This window comes from Tachyglossus aculeatus, chromosome X2 (genome assembly GCF_015852505.1).
Source record: "Tachyglossus aculeatus isolate mTacAcu1 chromosome X2, mTacAcu1.pri, whole genome shotgun sequence".
Lineage (NCBI taxonomy): Eukaryota > Metazoa > Chordata > Mammalia > Monotremata > Tachyglossidae > Tachyglossus > Tachyglossus aculeatus.
The window spans coordinates 23,776,289-23,785,558 of NC_052100.1; positions in this window are offsets into that span (position 1 = coordinate 23,776,289).

A 9,270-nucleotide genomic window follows, 5' to 3' on the forward strand; every position below is an offset into this window, starting at 1 on the left:
TAAGCGCTCACTATGTGTCAGGCACTGTAGTAATGATGATAATAATAATGGTGGTATTGCTTAAGCGCTTACTATGTGCCAAGCACTGTTCTAAGCGTTAGGGTAGATACAAGGTCATCAGGTTGGCCCACGTGGGGCTCACAGTCTTCATCCCCATTTTACAGATGAAGTCACTGAGGCCCAGAGAAGTGAAGTGACTTGCCCAAAGTCACCCACCTGACAAGAGGCGGAGGCGGGGTTAGAACCCACGACCTCTGACTCCCAAGCCCGGGCTTTTTCCACTGAGCCACGATCCTTCTCTGTACTGAAGCGCCGAGTTGGACACGGCCCCCGTCCCACGTGGAGCTCACAGTCTCAATCCCCATTTGACAGAGGAGGGAACCGAGGCCCAGAGAAGTGAAACGACTCGCCCAGGGTCTCACGGCAGACGAGTGGCGGAGCGGGATTAGACCTACCGAATCCCGGGGCACCAAGCGTCGGTTCGTTACGTGTTTACTCTGTGCCAAAGCAGTGTGCGAGGTACAACGGAACCAGATCTATCTAAGATTGAGGGAGAACGGATATTTAATCGAGGTTTTGCCTGTGAGGAGACTAAGGCAAAGAAAGGTTAAACGACTTGCCCACGGTCACACGCTTGCCAGGGGGAGAGGCAGACAGATTACAGAACAAGAATTTGCTGAGTATTCCGAAAACCAGGTTTGGAGAGCCCATCAAGGTCCTTGTAGCACTGGTATGGGTTTCTGAATCTTATTCCGTCAATGGTATTTATTGAGTGTTTACCATGTGCAGAGCACTCTACTAAGCGCTTGGGAGAGTACGGTATAATAGAGTTGGTAGACATGTACACTGCCCACAGTGAGCTTATTCACACTGATTGAGTCCTAAATAGTGGTCCCTTTTCAATCTATCAATCAATCAAGGGTATTTATTGATTGCCTACAGAGTGCAGAGCACTGAACTAAGTGGCTGGGAGAGTGCAGTTCAATAGAGTGGAAGACAGGATCCCTCCCTTCAAGGAATTTATAATCTAGTGGGGGAAATAGACATTAGAATAAATTCCAGAGAAGGGAATCTGCACAGTACATAACTGCTCTGGGGGTGAGGTTTGTATCAAAGTGCCTAAGAGGTATAATAATAATTGTGGTATTTGATAAAGAGTATGTGCCAAACATACAGCAATCAGATCAGACCCAATCCCTGGGCCCCATAGGGCTCATAATGGAAAAGGGAGGGAAGGATGGCAGTTAGACCCCATTTTACAGATGAGGAAACTGAGGCCCAGAGAGGTTAAGTGACTTGGCCAAAATCACACAACACGCAAGTGGCAGAGCTGGGATTAGAACCCAGGTCTCCTGACTCCCAGTCCTGTGTTCTTTCCACTAGGCCAGGCAGATTTTCAGAGATCCACTCAATCAAATCAAAACCAAGAGGGAATCAGCTTTCTGCTGTGGAACACTGCAGCCATGGCAGAAATACCCCCCCTTCCCCCCCGCACACCCCCACGCCCCATCCATAATGTACTACAGAGGAATCCATACTAGCCCTTCAAAGCCCTACTCCCTTCAAAGCCCTACTGAGAGTTCGCCTCCTCCAGGAGGCCTTCCCAGACTGAGCCCCCTCCTTCTTCTTCCCTTCCTCCCCCTCCCCATCCCCCCCGCCTTACCTCTTTCCCCTCCCCACAGCACCTGTATATATGTATATGTTTGTACGTATTTATTACTCTTATTTTGTTACTATGTTTTGTTTTGTTGTCTGTTTCCCCTTTCTAGACTGTGAGCACGCTGTTGGGTAGGGACCGTCTCTATATGTTGCCAACTTGTACTTCCCAAGCACTTAGTACAGTGCTCTGCACACAGTAAGCGCTCAATAAATACGATTGAATGAATGAATGAACCCAGCTCTCCTGACTCCATCTTCAACTTTATGCTCTCCAGTGGCTTCTTCCCCACTGCTTTCAATAATAATAATGATAATGATGATGGTATTTGTTAAGCGCTTACTATGTGCCGAGCCCACGTTTCCCCTATACTTAAAAAAACCCTCCCTTGACCCCACAGTTCCCTTCAGTCGCCACCCCATCTCCAAACTCCTTGAACGGGCTGTCTATTCCCACTGTCTCAAGTTCCTCTCCCAAATCTCTCTTTGACCCCCTACAATCTGGCTTCCATCCCCTTCACGCCACAGAAACTACCCTCTCCAGAGTCACCAGTGATCACCTTCTTTCCAAATCCAACAGCCTCTACCCAATTCTAATCCTCCTCTACCACTCAGCCGCCTTCGACACTGTCGACCACCCCCCTTCTCCTGGAAACAACAGTACCCAACTTCGGCTTCGCTGATGCTCTCCCGGTTCTCCTCCTATCTCTTTGGTCCCTCACTCACAGTCTCTCTCTCGGGCTCCTCTTCTGCATTCTATCCCCTAACTGTGGGGGTCCCTTCAGGTTCGGTTCTGGGACCCCTTCTACACTCATTCCCTTGGAGAACTCATTCTCTCCCTTGGCTTCAACCACTACCTCTATGGGGATGATACCCAAATCCACATCTCCAGCCCTGATCTCTCTCCCTCTCTGCAGTCTGACATTTCCTCCTGCCTTCAAGACATCTCTACTTGGATGTCCTCCAGTCACCTGAAACTTAATATGCCTAAAACGGAACTTATCTTCTCAACCAAACCCTGTCCTCTCCCTGACTTTCCCATCACTATAGACGGAACCACCATCCTTCCTGTCTCACGGGCCCGTAACCTTAGTGTTATTCTTGATTCCTCTCTCTCATTCAACCCACATATTCAATCCATCACTAAATCCTCTCGATTCAACTTTCGTCAGATTGTAAAACTCCGTCCATCCCTTTCCATCCAAACTGCTACCACGTTAATCGAGTCACTCATCCTATCCTGCCTTGATTACTGTATCAGCCTCCTCGCTGACGTCCCTGCCTCCTGTCTCTCCCCACACCAGACCATACTTCATTCTGCTGCCCGGATCATTTTTCTTCAAAAACATTTAGGCCATGTTTCTCCACTTCTCAAGAAACTCCAGTAGTTGCCCATCCACCTCCACATCAAACAGAAATTCCTCCCCCTTGGTTTTAAAGCACTCAATCCCCTGGACCTCTCCTACCTAACCTCACTACTCTCCTACTACAACCCAACCTGCACACTTTGCTCCTCTAATGCTAACTTTCTCACTCTACCTCAATCTCATCTATCTTCCTTCAGACCTCTCGCCAACACCCTGCCTCTGTCCTGGAAAGCCCTCCCTCCGCAAATCTGACTGGCAATCACTATCCCTAACTTCAAAGCCTTAATGAAGGCACATCTTCTCCAAGAGGCCATCTTCTCCATCTTCTCCCTAAGTCCTCCTTTCCTTTCCTCTCCTCACACTCTCTTCTGTGTTGCCCTGACTTGCTCCCTTTATTCATCCCCCCGCCCAGCCCCACAGCGCTTATCTACGTACCTGTAATTCATTTATTGATATTAATGTCTATTTCTCCCTCAAGACTGAAAGCTCATTGTGAGCAGGGAATGTGTCTATTGTTCTATTATATTCTCCCAAGCATTTAGTTCAGTGCTCTGCACACAGTAAGTGTTCAATAAATACAACTGACTGACTGACTCCCAGATCCCAGCTGTATCCTCCAGGCCACACTTCCCCTTTTCCTTTCCCTCCTACCCCACTTCCCGCTGTGCTTCGTGCTGCCTAGGAGGTCGGGAAAAGACTGGCTCAGTTCCTGCCTCTCTGGTTGCTCTACTGACTCTATTTTCTACTCTTCCAAGTGCTTTGTACAGGGTTCTGCACAGTAAATGCTCAATAAATATGATTGATTGATTGGTTGCTCTCTTTAAGCGGTGACTGGGCTTGAGGCCAGGGGGACCCAGGCCAGGGGTCCCTAAGTGAACTGCCCTGGCGCTGGACACCCACAGTCAAGGCCAACAAGCCTCCAGGGGATCCACAAGACCCCAGATAATGGCTCCTCAAGGTGAAGTTTCAGGCCATTCCTGAGGGCTGGAAATGGTACTGGGGAACGAGAAGCAGCAAGGTAGAGGGAAGAGCACAGGCCTGGGATTCAGAGGTCCTAGATTCTAATCCCAGCTCCACTACCTGTCTGCTATGTGACCTTGGGCAAGTCACTTTACTTCCTCTGTGCTCAGTTACCTCGTGTAATATGGAGGATCAACATCTTCTACCACGCCCCCAGACTCACCAGAAAAGGAGGAGGTGTTGGTTTCCTTCTCGCCCTCCCAGTGTTGCTTTCGCACTATCCCTCCTCCCCTTTCCCTTTCTTTCCCTTTCTCTGAAGCCCACATTATTCGCCTCTACCACCCCCTCCAGATTCTTGTAGCCGTCATCTACTGCCCTCCCCCGCCCCCCCCCCGGCCCCACCTCCAACTTCTTTAACGATTTTGACCCCTTCCTCACCTTCCTTCTCTCCTTTTCCATGCCCACTCTGATCCTCGGAGACTTCAACATCCACGTGGATATCCCTGGTGACTCCTCTGCCACCCGCCTTCTATCTCTCCTTGACACTGCCAACCTCTTGCTCCACCCCACCTCGCCCACTCACCAACTTGGTCACACCCTCAACCTCATCATCTCCTACCGCTGCACTGTCTCCACCCTCACCAACTCTGAAATCCCTCTCTCTGATCACAATCTTCTCACCTGCCTTCTCACTCACACTCCTCTCCCCGTAAATCCATATTACTCCCTCACAGAGATCTCTGCTCTCTTGACCCCATCCATCTTTCTGAGCGCCTCACACCCCACCTTGCCTCCCTTTCCTCTCTACCCAATCTTGATGATCAGATTACTACTCTCAACTCTACCCTTTCTACTCAGCTAGACTCGCTCGCTCCCCTTTCCCTTCTCCGCTCTCGTACCACTAACCCACAGGCCTGGATCACTGCCACTGTCTGCCTCCTTCGCTCTTATGCTCGAGCTGCTGAATGCTGCTGGCGAAAGTCTAAACACCATGCCTACCTCGTTAACTTCAAGTTTATCCTTTCCTGCCTTAACTCAGCCCTCTCCTCTGCCAGACAAAACTATTTCTCCTCCCTTATTGACACCCATGCCCATCATCCCCGTCAGCTCTTCCGTACATTCAACTCCCTTCTCAGGCTCCCGGTTCCTCCCCCTCCTCCTTCCCTCACCCGCAATGATCTGGCCTCCTACTTCATTAATAAAATTAAATCCATCAGGTCCGACCTCACCAAAGTCACCCTCCCCCCAACCCCCCGGCTCTCAACGCTCTCCGCTACTCTCCCATCCTTCCCAGCAGTATCCTCAGAGGAGATCTCCTCCCTCCTCTCAAGTGCTACTCTGGCCACCTGTGCTTCTGACCCCATTCCCTCTCATCTTATGAAATCTCTTGCTCTGTCCCTTCTCTCCTCCTTAACTTCCATCTTCAACCACTCACTCTCCACTGGTTCCTTCCCCTCTGCCTTCAAACATGCCCACGTCTCTCCCATCCTAAAAAAACCCTCTCTTGACCCCACCTCACCTTCTATTTATCGCCCTATCTCCCTCCTACCATTCCTTTCCAAATTCCTTGAACAAGTCATCTACATGCACCGCCTCGAATTCCTCAACGACAACTCTCTCCTCGACCACCACCAATCTGGCTTCCGTCCCCTACATTCCCCGGAAACTGCCCTCTCAAAGGTCACCAATGACCTCCTGCTTGCCAAATCCAACGGCTCCTACTCTATCCTAATCCTCCTCAACCTCTCAGCTGCCTTCAACACTGTGGACCACCCTCTTCTCCCCAAAACGCTATCCAACCTTGGCTTCACAGACTCCCTCCTCTCCTGGTTCTCCTCTTATCTCTCTGGCTGTTCATTCTCAGTCTCTTTTGTGGGCTCCTCCTCCCTCTCCCATCCCCTTACTTTAGGGGTTCCTCAAGGTTCAGTTCTGGGTCCCCTTCTGTTCTCGATCTACACTCACTCCCTTGGTGACCTCATTCGCTCCCACGGCTTCAACTATCATCTCTACGCTGATGACACCCAAATCTACATCTCTACCCCTGCTCTCTCTCCCTCCCTCCAGGCTCGCATCTCCTCCTGCCTTCAGGACATCTCCATCTGGATGATTGCCCACCACCTAAAACTCAACATGTCCAAGACTGAACTCCTTGTCTTCCCTCCCAAACCCTGCCCTCTTCCTGACTTTCCCATCACTGTTGACGACACTACCATCCTTCCCGTCTCACAAGCCCGCAACCTTGGTGTCATCCTCGACTCCGCTCTCTCGTTCACCTCTCACATCCAAGCCGTCACCAAAACCTGCCAGTCTCACCTCTGCAACATTGCCAAGATCTGCCCTTTCCTCTCCATCCAAACCGCTACCCTGCTCGTTCAAGCTCTCATCATATCCCGTCTGGATTACTGCATCAGCCTCCTCTCCGTTCTCCCATTGTCCTGTCTCTCCCCACTTCAATCCATAGTTCACGCTGCTGCACGGATTGTCTTTGTCCAGAAACACTCTGGGTATGTTACTTCCCTCCTCAAAAATCTCCAGTGGCTACCAATCAACCTACACATCAGGCAGAAACTCCTCACCCTCGGCTTCAAGGCTCTCCATCACCTCGCCCCCTCCTACCTCACCTCCTTTCTCTCCTTCTACAGCCCAGCCCGCACCCTCCACTCCTCTGCCGCTAATCTCCTTACCGTGTCTCGTTCTCACCTGTCCTGCCGTCGACCCCCAGCCCACGTCATCCCCCTGGCCTGGAATGCCCTCCCTCTGCACATCCGCCAAGCTAGCTCTCTTCCTCCCTTCAAGGCCCTACTGAGAGCTCACCTCCTCCAGGAGGCCTTCCCAGACTGAGCCCCCTCCTTCCTCTCCCCCTCCTCCCCCTCTCCATTCCCCCCGCCTTACCTCCTTCCCCTCCCCACAGCACCTGTATATATGTATATATGTTTGTATGTATTTATTACTCTATTTATTTATTTTATTTGTACATATTTATTCTATTTATTTTATTTTGTTAATTTGTTTTGTTGTCTGTCTCCCCCTTCTAGACTGTGAGGCCACTGTTGGGTAGGGACTGTCTCTATATGTTGCCAACTTGTTCTTCCCAAGCGCTTAGTACAGTGCTCTGCACACAGTAAGCGCTCAATAAATACGATTGAATGAATGAATGAATGAATGAATGAATGAATATCTAATAACAACTGTGGTATTTGTTAAGCCCTTACTATGTGCCAGGCACCTTACTAAATGCTGGGATAGACACAAGCAAATCGGGTTGGGCACAGTCCCTGTTCCACATGGGGCTCGCAGTCTTAATCTCCATTTTACAAATGAGGTAACTAAGGCACAGAGAAGTTAAGTGACTTGCCCAAGATCACCCAGCAGACAAGTGGAGGATTCAGAATTAGAGCCCAGGTCTTCTGATTCCCAGGCCTGTGCTCTATCCACTAGGCCATGCTACTTCTTCATCTTCATTTAGAGAAGCAGCGTGGCTCAGTGGAAAGAGCACGGGCTTTGGAGTCAGGGGTCATGGGTTTGAATCCCGGCTCTTGCCAATTGTCAGCAGTGTGACTTTGTGCAAGTCACTTCACTTCTCTGGGCCTCAGTTCCCTCATCTGTAAAATGGGGATTAAGATTGTGAGCCCCCCGTGGGACAACCTGATCTCCTTGTAACCTCCCCAGCGCTTAGAACAGTGCTTTGCACATAGTAAGCACTTAATAAATGCCATTATTATTATTATTATTATTATTATCTGTTTTCCCTCTCCCTTGGACTGTGATCCCTCTATGGGATGGGGACTTTCCTACCTGTTGGAAATGTTGCGGTGGCAGGATTTAGCAGTTGCTGGAGTATGAAACCTGAAATGTGTTACGCTGGGTGAGTCAGCACCCCATAGCCATGAGGAGGAGGTACTCAGAACTAGCAAAAAAGCAGCTTTGTTATTGTCACATAAGAAGGAAAGGCACCACCCATTAGTGTACCAGATGGATACACTCTCCGTAACTACTGGGGAATGGACACCCATTGATACCATCCACTAGCTACATAAATGCTCCCTTCATGTCAGTTGCCAGTGTTTCCACGGGCGGTCCATTGGTCCTCTTCACCATCCATGTCCCTCCGTGGTCGGTTGGTTGGGAGCTGCTATCCTCATATCCTATCCTGTCCTTCAATGCAGCAGGTGATGTTTCCTCCTGATGGCCTCTGCCTCTCGAAGTGGGCACCCCGCCATTTGTGTCAAAAAAACCTTCCTCGGCCGTTCTCTTTTATGTTATCAGGCAGAAACTCCTCACCCTGGGCTTCAAGGCTCTCCATCACCTTGCCCCCTCCTACCTCACCTCCCTTCTCTCCTTCTACTGCCCAGCCCGCACCCTCCGCTCCTCCGCCGCTAATCTCCTCACCGTACCTCGTTCTCGCCTGTCCCGCCATCGACCCCCGGCCCACGTCATCCCCCGGGCCTGGAATGCCCTCCCTCTGCCCATCCACCAAGCTAGCTCTCTTCCTCCCTTCAAGGCCCTGCTGAGAGCTCACCTCCTCCAGGAGGCCTTCCCAGACTGAGCCCCTTCCTTCCTCTCCCCCTCGTCCCCCTCTCCATCTCCCCATCTTACCTCCTTCCCTTCCCCACAACACCTGTATATATGTGTATATGGTTGTACATATTTATTACTCTATGTATTTATTTATTTTACTTGTACATATCTATCCTATTTATTTTATTTTGTTGGTATGTTTGGTTTTGTTCTCTGTCTCCCCCTTTTAGACTGTGAGCCCACTGTTGGGTAGGGACTGTCTCTATGTGTTGCCAATTTGTACTTCCCAAGGGCTTAGTACAGTGCTCTGCACATAGTAAGCGCTCAATAAATACGATTGATGATGATGATGATGATGTTATTAATCCATCACGCTTATCTAGAGCCTTGAAGGACCCTGGTTGCCTAGTCCTCAACTCCGTCTAAAGTACAACCTACGGTTACAAAGTTTTCAGCATGCCACAGTCAGTTGCGATGAATTACAAACCACACAGCACATCTCTAAACTATAAACTCCTCCTCTAGACTGTATGCTCCTTGTGGGCAGGGAATGTGTCTACCAACTCCGTTGTATAGTACTCTCCCAAGCTCTTAGTACAGTGCTCTGCACACAGTAAGTACTCAATAAATACCATTGACTGATTATTGACAGACGGTATATAATCACAAGCCATGTGAGTACATAACCTTTATAAAAGATACTGAGAAGTTGAGGATGACACCAATGAGATGGGGAGAATGGGTCAAAGATGGGCTAGTTAAGAGAAGG